The sequence below is a fragment of the Ascaphus truei genome, chromosome 1 (genome assembly GCF_040206685.1).
Source record: "Ascaphus truei isolate aAscTru1 chromosome 1, aAscTru1.hap1, whole genome shotgun sequence".
NCBI classification, from domain to species: Eukaryota; Metazoa; Chordata; class Amphibia; order Anura; family Ascaphidae; genus Ascaphus; species Ascaphus truei.
Window position 1 is genome coordinate 187,053,746 of NC_134483.1, and position 13,366 is coordinate 187,067,111.

The following is a 13,366-nucleotide window of genomic DNA, read 5'->3' on the forward strand; positions in this document are numbered from 1 at the left end:
AGACGACATTTCCAGGAACTGATGGGGGAAGGCATAATCTCAGAATCCCGGAGCCCATACACTTCACCCTTATGATGGCCCAGAAGACAAATGGGGCAGTAAGAAAGTGCATTGATTACTGGTATATATAGTTGACCTAATAGTGTTTGGGAAGACTTTGGAGGAACATGAGGGGTGCCTGCTGAAGGTACTAGATCTGCTGAGCAAGAGTGTCACTGAACAAGTGTCAGTTCTGCTGGATGCCTGTCCATATGTGGGAAATAATGTGTCTGAAAAACTAGTGGCTATCCACCCCTCTAAATTATAGGCTATTGCATCCTGGCCTAGGCCCAAACAACTGATCCTTTCTGGTGTTCTGTAAATATTAAAGATGGTTCATGAATAATTTCTCAGCTATAGTACAGCCATGACGAAATTAACCCAGAGGTGGCTGGTGCCACCAGTCAAGATTAATTACTATTCAAAATTACTATTTCAAAATTAACGAGACATTTGGAAACAGGTGGACTTCTAAGTGTGAAGAGGCTTTCCAAGCCATAAAGGCCTGTCTCACTAATGCACCTGTACTAGCTGATTCTCAAAAACCTTATGTGCTTCATGTAGATGCCAGCCTAGAGGGGTTAGGTGCAGTAATATATCAGGATCACCCAAGGGGCTGAGGCCCATGGCATTCGTGAGTCGGGGGTTGGAGCCTTGAGAGAAGAACTACCTTTAGTGAAAAGGTGAAAACTAACTCAAGTGAAAATTAAAATATTATTAAAAAATAGTAAATGTACAATACTACCTTCCCGAGGTCCCCTAAGTGTACCCCAACCTTGGGGCCACTCATGGGGTGTCAAATTCCTGCTGCTCAACCCGATAAGATCTAACATTGATCATTAGAAATAGTGTAAATAGAAGAAATGGGGGAGTTCTGGTTAAGTACCAACAGACACAAATGTTGCTGTTTGTGGAGTAATACAACAGTGATGTGGGATATATGAATATTGTTAATACTTAGACGGCCATGTGTGAGTACACAGGTAAGTAATGGTTTATTTGGGATCTTTATCCCAGTGTTCTCCCCAGTTGATTGTGGACTGCTTTGGTGTTATCTGATGTTAAACCTCCCTCACGCGTGTTCATAAATGCCCAATAGGTACAGCAGACAACGATGGAATAGTATTTTAAAAGCACATATTTAATTACACAAAACAACAAAAGAACTTACATATAGGTCCTTAACCCACGACGACAGCAATCTTCCGGTACACTGCAGTACCCCTTTGCTCCAGCTACCGCGTCCGGTAACCACCGCTGAAAGTCAGATGGCACGCAGCTCTGCCGAGAAAGTATGGTGGCCGTCCAGGATCAAAATTGCACACTTGAAATGGGCAGTAGTTGACAAGCTGCATGACTCTCTGTATGAAGCCACCTTCGTACTGTACACAGACAACAACCCAGTAACTTACATTCTATCATCAGGAACGTTGGATGCCACTGGTCACAGGTGGTTAGCGGCCGTAGTTACATACAATTTCATCCTGAAATATAGACCAGGGAAGCAAAACATTGATGCTGATGTCCTGTCTCGAATTCACAGTGATACTCGAGACAATGGGCCACAGAAGTATGCTGCTAAGCTGAACTATGGTGGATGTAACCCCCTGTGTGATGAGCTCCACACACACACTCACACTTCCCCTGGCTGGTTCCTCTCCAGTGTGCTCTAGACATGTGACTGTAATGGACATGAGAGCAGCCAATGACAACGGCTGTGAAAGAGGTGGGACTATGAGAGAAAGGAGCCTTTAAAAAAGGGGCTGCCATGTTGAGTCAGATCTGTACAGACCTGAGTGCTATCAGGTTCGAATGAGAGTATCAGAGAGTGCATGTGTGCATGTGGCAGCAGGAGCAGAGAGCTACAGTGCCAGATGCAACAAGAGTTGCAGCACGGTCGGAGGGGACCCTCAGCGACTATAATACACAGTGATACCGAAGCCCCCCTTTAAAGAACAGGTCTGCAACAGTTAGTACACAACAAGTTCCCCCGGTGTGCCAGTACCATCACAAGTCAACATACCCAGGATTGGTGGATAATACACCACTGACACTGATTCACACCCATGCAGCATTATTGGGGATTGTGTTGTATTTGTGTACTGTGTGTAGTGATCCTCAGCAGAGGATCACAAGGTACCAGAGTTAGAAAGGCATACGTTAACTAGTTGTATCACCCATACTGTGTCTGTGTTCTTTCTGCCGTCTGAATCTAGGCCACGTGGGGACCAGCAAGTTAGTGATAGGGTCTCAGGCCCCCACCTCAGCAATAGTGATAAGTCTGAGAGCTACAAGTAGAAGGGTTGCATTTACCTCTCAAAAGCCACCAGACAGTGCAGTGAAGTGTCAAATCGTCATCCAGTTCTTCAATTAAACTTCGAAATTGTCAGTGATTCAGTGCTTTTGTGCCAATAAAGTTCACTATCTCTAGCACAGATTTCATGATCTATTTTGAATTTTTTTGACATGAGATGCTCTCGATGGATAATGCAATGATATGTCCAAAATTCTGGAAATCTTTCATCAACCTTGCAAAGTCCAACAAACCCATTCACTGATCCTAGTGTTGATGGAGCCCCATCAGTTGCAATCGCTGTAAGCTTCTCTAAAGGCACATTATTATTTGCGATAACTGACATTAATGTCTATTCTTTAGAGTCACAATATTGAGGAGTTCCCCCCTCACATGGAAGTCATCTGATACTGTGCGGACATAAATTGCCAATTGAGACTTGTTCTGTATGTCGCAGGACTCATCCAAAGCTATGCTTAAGAACTAAGAATGCTGAAGTTGGGAGTGTAGTTGAGTTTCAATGTCACCATTCAGATCAGATATTCTACATTCAAGTGTGTGACATGACAATTGCATGTCTGTTATTTATTTATTTATTTTGAAGATCGTGATTCTCTAGTGATATGATCGCAATTACATCACTGTGGCAGGTTTTTTAATAAATTCAATATCAGAGTAGGGTTTTTTCGCACGGGCTATGTTCCATGCCATATAATAGGAGGCTAAAGTCACAGTTTCTCTGTTTGTTTTTTCAAAGAATAACATTTTGATATACGCATTTCAGAATCAGAAAATAATTCTCGATCTATTTGGGCATGCTGAGTGGCAACATGATTGCAGGTTGAAAGATTTCAGCTGGGCGATGCATATACACCATGATAGAGAAGGTTTACCATTATGTTGGTGCAAAAAATACAGTAATCTCCCACTCTGGAGATTTGACTTGCTTATATTTTCTATTTTTGTTTACACTCGACTTTCATTGTGAACAAGATTTGGCTAACGATAGGTTACCCACATAACCACTGTTCCCTGAAGGAGGGAACGTAATTTGTCTCACTTTATAGGCTACGTAACTATTCCCTCTATTTTCATGCTCTCAGTCAGAGGACACAGGGATGACATTTAAAACTCTGTCTCAAGAGCGCCCTCATGTATGCCTATGTTGTAATAGCATTTTAGCTACTTCTTAGCACCCTGCAAAACCGCTGCATTAATACGTTTGTCTTCCTTCGCTCGCTTCAGGGGCTGTACAAGAAGCACTGAAGGGCCACATGTGGCCCACGGGCCACAGTTTGGCCACCCATGTTATTGGGAATACTGTTCATACATTCAACAAGCCATGCACTGTGCCAATGCCAAGTCAAGTGCCAACCTAAAGTAGATTTTACACTGACGACTGGTGTCCATGGATGATATTGTTTTTGTGCAGTTGTTGGCAAAGCAGTTTGTGTACTAGCTTGTTTCAGCCCCCCAAGATGATTGAACAAGAACATAAAATATAAATAAAGTATAATGGTATTTTCAATTTTTGACAATGAGATAGAGGTGGTGTCAATGTCACTGTGGACACAACAAGCCACTGGCAGTGACAGTGTGTGTAGTGTCAGTTTGTGCCTAATTTTGTAGCCATAAAGTGTAGCTATGTTAATTTTATTTCAGACTATCAGCGTCTCTGACCAGTTGTGTGTTATTTATTTATTGCTACTGAATTACTCCATCAGAGTAATTTATCACTTATTGCTACTAGACTATGTGGCAGTGGTCATGGATTCACATAGGTGTAATACCCAAAGAGTGCTGTTCCCGAGTTAATAATTAATGAGATTTTATTTTTAAAAGAGTACGTCCTTGTTTGTTCGCTCCCTCCCATGGGCGTTACTGAGAGTAGAAACTAACTTATTTAGGACATAGATAATGTATATTCAACACAACAAGCCAAGCACTGTGCCAATGCCAACCTAGATGTTACATAAGAGGTGTAACTACACCTAACTACAGGTGCGGCCATGAGTATCCGAACACTTGCCTTGGAAAATCTGGGGCAATCTCCCAGTAATGCTGCAACATTTCTGTGACATTTTTGCAAACAGACTAATTGCCCATCGGATTAACACAATGGGGGTCCCTGGCAGTCCCATTCAAACTGACCAGGGATCCCTGCTGTGTTAATCCGATGGATCATTAGCCTTTCTGCAGAAATGTCACAGAAATGTTGCAGCATTACTGGGAGAATGCCCCAGATTTTTCAAAGCAGTGTTCGGATACTTGTAGCTGCATCTGTACAGTGCCAATTGCCAATTTCAACCTAGATGTTATGGTGTTTATTGGTGTGTGGCACTGGCTGACATCGCAGTTTAAGTGCTGTTTTTGGCCTCCATACGGTAAGTCAAAATAAAATATAAAGATAAATGTCATATTTGCACATTTTTGCAGTGAGATGATGATTATGATGGTGGTGGGTGGATGCAACAAGCCACTGGCAGTGACAGTGGGAAGTCAGTGTCAGCCTGTGGCAAATAATGCAGCCACAAAGGTTATATAAATTAAGTTAATCTCAGCCATCCTCTCTGACTAGTTGTGTGTTATTCACTCTCTTTACTGAATTAAGAGTAATTCATCATCACTCAGTGCTCGTAGACTACTGTATGTGGCCGTGCTCAGAGATTCACACAGGTATATTCAGAAGAGTGTTTTTCACAGGGATATATTTGAGAATCAAATCAAAAATAAAATGAATATGTCCTTGTGCCCTCCCTTCCAAAAAGACAATGACTACTGCAGTTTAGCTGCAGTTACTGCCACCTCCCCAACACTATTACCAGTAATTATACCAAATGATGACTTGAGGCCTGAGAGGAAGAAAGCGGTGTAGTTGGTGACCATGTTGTCTGTTTCTGTGTGGAATGTGCCACCACTGATGCCATCCTGTGTGAACGTATTACTGCATTGCCCTATTCTTTGTGCCTTTCCTCCTTTTCCATCTCTGCCCGGACACAATCAATTTCCTCCTGCTTGCACTTTGTCACTGTCTCTTCACCATGGGGCAACAAGTCTTTAATTCTGTCTTTGAAGTGAAGGTGTAAAAGTGTAGAATGAAGGTATTCATCTCTCCATTTAATACTGTATGGACAACATGGGGTAATTTCTCAGGTATTCAAGCAATTTATAACCATTCATCATCATAATTATCCTCATCATTATCATTAATATGCTGCATACAGTATCATGACATGTTTTTTCATGGTGGAAAATCAGAAGGATGATTTGGCTTATGACAGCATGGAAATGCCTTACTAGCTACTTAGGTAGCAAAAGGGGGTAGGTAGTTTATTCTTTGTTCAGTTTTAACCTCTTTATAATCCTTAGTATTATTTATTTATAAAATATTTTACCAGGAAATAATACATTGAGAGTTCTCTCGTTTTCAATTATGTCCCAAGCACAAAGTTAGGATGTATGGCTACATTAAAAGAACAGAGCTTATAAATTCAATTTACAGACATTTCATGGATAGTTCGAGATACAATATCATTATGGGCATTTGTAACAGTTACAGGCAAGATTAAAATGTGAGGCAGCTAAAGTCTTGAAATTACTTAAACTGGCGGTGATTTTGAGTCTCAGGTAGATTGTTTGGTGGGGCTGAGGAGCTTGTTCAGATAGGTAGGTAGATTACCCGGACAGTATTTGAAGGCAAGACAGGAAAAATGTACAGTGTCTGGACTCAAGTTACAGCCAATCCAGTTGTTGGAGTATGTCACAGTGGTGTGTGTTGCAGTTACATTGTAGGACAAAGTGGCATATTGAGTTGTAGAGGGTGTCTAGTTTGCTAAGGTGAGTTTGGGATGTCTAGAGATGGGCGAATTCGCCCAAATCTTTTTCCGGATTTTCGCTGATGTAACCCCCAAAATCCATTTTGCGGTGTAAAATCTGCAAATGGATTTGGGCGTTTCAATCCACGCGGATTAATCAAAAACTGTCAGTGGGTACACCCCTTGGATGGATTTGTAGAATTCAATCCACGGATTCAACAATCTGTTGACAGATTCTTAACAATCCGCCAAAGAATTGCTGAATCCGCTAATTGGATTTTACAAATCCGTCCATGGATTGCGGAATCCGTGGAGTGTATTGGTAATAAAACTATCAAATCCGCAAAACACGAATCGCCCTTTATGAGATTGATCTGCTGAAATCCGTGGACCAAAGGAACCGGCCAATCCGCTACGGATCTAAATCAGCCCCAAACAATTGACCATCTCTAACTATGTCCCCATAGTCTATAATTTCCATTAGCGTCTGCTGTGCGATATGCTTTCTGACCAGTGGGTTTAGGGAGGATTTATTCCTATAAAAAACACAGAGTTTGGCATAGGTTTTGGATGTCAAAGTATCAATATGCAACCCAAATGTTCAATGGGAGTTAAGCCATATGCTCAGATATTTAGAAGAAGTGACAGGGGCTAGAGTGGGGAGTTGGTTTTGATCTGTAGCTCTGTCATTGGTAGCTTTAGAAAAGTAGCTTTCGTCCTAAATATCAGAGTTACAGTTTTGTCAGTGTTCAAAGAGGCAATCCAAGCGTTTTTCTTCTTCATTTTATTAAATACAGGATTGAAGCACGGGGTCTCTGGAGCTGAACCTCGTTAATTTCTGCTACAGTGGCCCCCTGCTTCAATATGTACTTACCTCCATAGTGGGTGCCAGTAGACACTCAAGGGTTCACATTATGGCTATTTTTCAAAGCTCCTGGGCCCTGCAGGATTAATATGGCTTTCAATGGCCCCATGTGACGAGGGAGCCTTAAACTGCAGATAATTGCAGAGACACCAGCACCCCCTTTTGAGGTAAGTTTATCTGGAATCTGTGGGTTCCCAAAGCTGATATTAGTGGGGTTCAGCTCTGGAGACGCCCTGCTTCAAACCTGTATGAAAAAATGAAAAGAAAGAAAAAGCTTAGATTGCTCCTTTAAAAACAGTTTGTTTTGGGATATCCAGTATTCAAGTCTTGAAAAATCAGACATGTCCAAGCTCAGTGAGGCTCGGACTGTGTACAGGAGGGCCCCACTAATACGGCGGGTTCTGTTCTGAGGATACGCCGTAAAGCACAAATCGCCGGAAAGTGGAACCAGCGATTTTCGCTAGGTGCGCATGCGCAGACCGGCAATGCGCCGTTCTTGCGCATGCGCGACAGAAGTATACACCTCCGTTCCGCGCATGCGTGACCCCGGGCGGCCCATTCTGCGCATGCGTGACCTCTGGCCGTCCCGTTCTGCGCATGCGCGGACATGGCGGTGATATGGCGTCCTCCTTCTCGGCACCGCCGTATCGGCGCATCGCCGAAAAGTGGAGCACCGAGAAGCGGGGCCTGCTGTACATATATATTTGTTAATCTGCATGCATGGAAGCTTTCTTACAAGCTGTAGATAGAGCATTAATGAAGACTGAAAAGAGTAGGGGCCCGAAAACAGAGCCTTGTGGGACCCCACCTGCCACATCCTACATGCTCTCGTCCTTTCTACAAGCTCTCATCCTCGCCTCCCACATAAAACTTCTACGCCTTCTTGTGTCAACCCCTCTAACCTCATACCCATTCCCTGTCACCCTCCCTCCTCTGTCCTTTTCTCCTGTGCTCTTTTGAATGCACGCTCCCTTTCCAACAAGTTCCTCTCTGTACATGACTTCTTTCTCTCTAACTCTCTGCTCCTCTTTGCTATAACTGAGACTTGGCTCTCTCAGTCTGACTCTGCTCTGGAAACTGCCCTCTCTTATGGTGGCATTTCTTTCTCCCACACTCTGCACCCTGATGGTAGGGGTGGAGGTGTGGTGATCTAGCTGCCATTACCGAACCCTGCCTATTCCTCCCTCTCTTGTTTTTTCCTCCTTTGAGGCTCACACTGTCCAAATTTTCTCTCCATTCCCTGTCTTTGTTGCGGGCATCTATCGCCCACCTACCTCTACTCATCCCCCTTCTGTCTTTCTCTCTCACTTTGAATCCTGGCTCTCTTTCTTTCTCTCCTCAGACCTCTGTTCTTCTCCTTCGGGACCTCAACTGCCATTTTGATGACCCCTCTCTCCCTTAGGCTTCCCACTTTCTAATACATTTGCACTATTTATTAATTTTGGTGTTGGCCTGATATTTTTATTTGCTGGGCTAACAAATACGCTATTTATTAGCAGTACAGTGTTGATGACTTGCACCTTAAAAATTGCACGTTTTTTTAGCAGCTATCATACTGCATTTTTGGCTATAATACTGCATTTTCTGCAGTTTGATGACAAACTTTATGGGTATACAGATTTTCTCACTCTTGATTTGATATTTCTTGTTTTTCCCTTAAACACTTTATTTTATGCTGTCTACGATATGATATGTCTATAATATTCAAGATATATATAATATAATATATATATATATATATATCTATCTTAGCTGGCCAAGCACTTAGTGAAGGCGAAAGCTACGGTATAGTTAGCTTTCCCTAATGGAAATAGGATTTGATTGTATTATTTATTTTTTCTTAAAGGGACAGTGGTCCCGTTGTTTGATTTAATCCCTGTAAATAAACCCCTGCATAGAAAATACAGTCTTTCCGGCCTTAACTTGGGACAAAAGAGACTGCAAGGTGGTGTGGGCATCACAAAATATATCTCACAGTGCATGGCATGCTTCCAGTCTTTTAAAGCACTTCCTGACTATTCAGAGCAGGCTGATTAGTTTTATTAGTTAGCAGCTGATGGTTTCTCTTTGAGGAATTAACTCTGCACTGCCAAAAGTCCTATAGCTGCCCTATTCAGCCCCTGAGGACAGCGATGGCACCAATATATATATATATATATATATATATATATATATATATATATATATATATATATATATACACATCATGTATAAGAGACAATTAGATATCGCATACACACCGTAGAAAAGTTTTGTTTGCCAGTGGTGCTCCTGGGACATGGAATTTTAATAGAATACACATATAATAAAAACAAGTGCAAAGGGGGATTAAAATGTATGCATGGACACCCTGCACCAATCCTCAAATAAAGTGCATGAATGGTGGGTTGCTGGGACTGAAAGTGGCCAGTGCTATGGAATCATAGGTAGAAAGAAATGCTATAATGTGCACCACAAAGCTAGGTCACAACCAGAGAGAAATGGCAAAATGGTTGTGGCAAAACGTGGTTGTATGCACATAAAATGGGAACAGCTTCAGGACAAAAGTGTAAGTATACATATGAGAGATGGGAAAAGCGTACTGTATATAAAGCATCTGTGAAGGGAGGCTGGCTGCATATAAAAATTGTATTACTCGACAAAGTCAGAAATTGCAACACTGCAGTCTATTTGGACTCTTCACCACGAAGGGAACTTATACCTAAGAGACGGGAGTTGCCGGAGGAACCTACAAGGTGTAACTTCACCCACAGAGGTGTGACGTGAGTCCGGAGCGCCTGCAGTGGAGCAGAGACGCAGCGGCGACTACACACGATCCATATTATTATAACTTAATTGTATCAAAGTTGTTGTATTACACATATACAGCTGCGGCTGCCTTTATCCTAATGCGGCCGTAGCGGCGCAACTCTGATAACCGCGGGCAGATGCAGTATATATTTTTTTCCGGAATATGTTCCGGTATTTTAGCGCTCATAATATTAGCATATTATTAGCGCTTTCTGCAATACTGCAATATCGTCTAAAAACTCAGGTGGGCGTTCGCGAGCTGTTGTCTTCAAAGTCTAATACTGTAGCAGTTCAACCTACGTCAGTACACAGTCTGTGTGCGCGCGCGCAGTAATTGTAAATTTGCATATTTATACATGCATGTACAATGCTGTATGTCTCATTTGAACATTGTTGAAATGCTTAGGCGTGTACTGTAACAGTTTCACATTTTGGCGTACACAGCGCTCTCCCCTCGCTCACCCCCGCACACGCACAGGCTAATGTACTGCACTGCAGGGTATTTCAACTTCTTATCTACAGTACACCTCTCCCACACAATTCCTTTGAATGGATGGCTTTCTGTCTTCAATCACATTCCTGTCATCACATTCCTGTGTGTATATGTGTGTGTAACATGCAGTGCAGTGCAGAGCCTGGTTTGATTTATTCTTCTGTGTTGATTATTAATGCTCATTGTGGGAAAAAAAGTTCAAGACTGACCAAAATTTTTATTTTTTCTCGTCATTTTTTATTTTTATTTTCTCAACATGTACCTGCCTAAACCATCTTGATATTACAATATTCAATCAGTGCTGTAACTTGTGTGATTTTGATGTATTTGGGGGTGTGGGGATCAAATTATTATGCTGACCTGCCTGTTGAAAATATGTCATGTCTTAGAACTACAGTACAGCTAATCCTTCATGCAGCTTTACCCCCCTCCCCCCCACACACAAGGCTCGCTCAAGGATTTCAGCCTCTTATCGACACCTCTCCAAAACCATTCATTTTCAAAAGCTTGTCTTTGTGCTTTTAATCGTCCCGAGCCGAGCATCACCTCTGTGCACCTGCGTGTAATCCTCTTTGGGAAGGGAGCTAGCTGATGATTACTGATTACTGCGCATGCATCTATAACTTCACCACTGCTTGCTTGCAAAGTTCAAGAGTGACCAAAAAAAAAAACATGTGCCTGCCTAAACCATCCTGATATTACGATATTCAATCTGTGCTGTAGCTTTTGACTGCGACACTGTACGTTTGACTGCATATGATTGATTTGTGTGATTTTTATGTATTTGGGGGTGTGGGGATCAAATTATTATGATAACCTGCCTGTTGAAAATATATCATGTCTTTGAACTAAAGTACAGCTAATCCTTCATGCAGATTTACCCCCCTCCCCCCGCAGACACACACAAGGCTCGCTCAAGGAATTCAACCTCTTATCGGGACCTCTCCAAAACCATTCATTTTCATAAGCTTGTCTTTGTGCTTTTCAACCTCTCTCAGACCATTCGTTAATTTTCCTATTGTTGGCTTTCCCTTATGTTTATCTGATTATCTGACGCAGGAACCCACTCGCTTCTGCCGTGCCTGTCATGCAGAAAAAGCAAAAGGCGGAAGCCATTTCCAAGCCAACGCCAAAGCGAAAGGCTAAGGCTAATAAAGAAAACCTTCTGCTGACCCCAAAGGCTAAGGGTTTTAATACACGTAAGCCTTATTATGTCAAGAAGAAATTCGGTGATGTACACTCAAAGCAACACAAATGGCAGCCAACCCATCGAACCCGCAGGCCACTTCCTCGATTACGCTTCGACGACTCTTCCGCTGCTCTCCCGGAAATCTACAGCCCATCTTCTCCACTACTTGTCCACGACGCTGCCGCTGCTCTCCCGGAAACCCACAGCCCATCTTCTCCACTACTCTTCGACGATGCTGCTGCTGGTCTCCCGGAAATCCACAGGTCACTTTCTCCATTATGCTTAGACGACTCTGCCGCTTCTCTCCCGGAAATCCACAGGTAATTTTCTCCATCCCTCTTCGACGATGCTGCAGCTTCCCTCCCGGAAATCCACAGGTCATCTCCTGTATCCTTCTTCGACAACGCTGCCACTTCTCTCCAGGTAACCCCCATCTCATCCTCCGTAGCACCCACCCACCCAGATGTCCACAGCACCCCATGCACAAGATCCAGCTCGTTAGACCGCATGCTGAATGGGTTAAGTGTCGATATCCCCGGGAACTCTTCTATGCTGGTAAAGATAGATCTTCTTTTAGAGACCATGCTAAATATGGATCAACGGATGGAAAAGATGGATCAACGGATGGAGAAGATGGATCAATGGATGGAGAAAATGGATCAACGGATGGAGAAGATACAGACTGACATAGCGGGGAAACATAATTTGCTCGGAGTTCATGCCCCTGTATCTCCGACGCCGAAGCAGGAGGGTGGCATGGATGGGATGAATGGGACCTTCGACTGCCTTCCATCAGCAAGCGCACCCCCTCCACCAGAAGAATATGTGTACATGTATGCCGTTGACGAGGATGACATGACAACCCCGTCAAGACCACGCCAGGAGACAACGTGGTGACCAAAACAGTAAGAAAGCATCCTCCCAGACAACCTATCCTCGCCCGCCGCCACAAGCACACCCGCTCCCAGAAGAACACCCGCTCCCAGAATCCAACCCACGTACGCTTGCATCGATACGGTGCCCGACATCATCCTGCACGAGCTGCCCAATCCACTCAGGGAGAAGTATTGGGTGATGAGTGCTGGTTTACCCCAGAAGTATGCCATGTTAATTTTTAAGCACCACGTATCCTACTTGGTGTACTGCGGGTGGGCCAACAATGTAAACTACTAAGGAAATCACGAAAAAAGGGCGCTTCCTGAAAATTTAAGAAGGACTATTGTGGAGGAATTGCGGCGCTGTTTTTCAATTTCAGATCCTGTAATGAAAATCGTGAGAGACGCCATTAATGGCATTTTGCATCATACATGGCATCGGCCTTGGAAGTACAATCTGGTGGGGATCGAATTTGCGTGACTGTTCAACTGTTGTTTATTTTTTGACTTGTTGCTTGTTTTAACTTGTATTAATAAAGAAATGTTTTTACTTACACAAGACCTGCACAACTCCAGTCCTCAAGGGCCGCAAACAGACCCGTTTTTCAAAACCGGGCCTGTTTGTGGCCCTCGAGGACTGGAGTTGTGCAGGCCTTACTTGCTGTTCTGAACACCATCCTTGTTTTAAATTTTATTAATAAAGATTTTTTTTTACTAACCCCATACTGTTGTGCTGTAAATGTTTTGACTTTCTGTACTTTAATAAAGGAGATGTTGCGTGTTTTAAATTTTATTAATAAAGAATTTTTTTTACTAACACCATACTGTTGTGCTGTAAATGTTTTGACTTTCTGTACTTTAATAAAGGAGATGTTGCGTGTTTTAAATTTTATTAATAAAGAATTTTTTTTACTTACACAAAACCTGCACAACTCCAGTCCTCGAGGGCCGCAAACAGGCCAAGTTTATCCTGAAAACCGGGCCTATTTGCGGCCCTCGAGGACTGG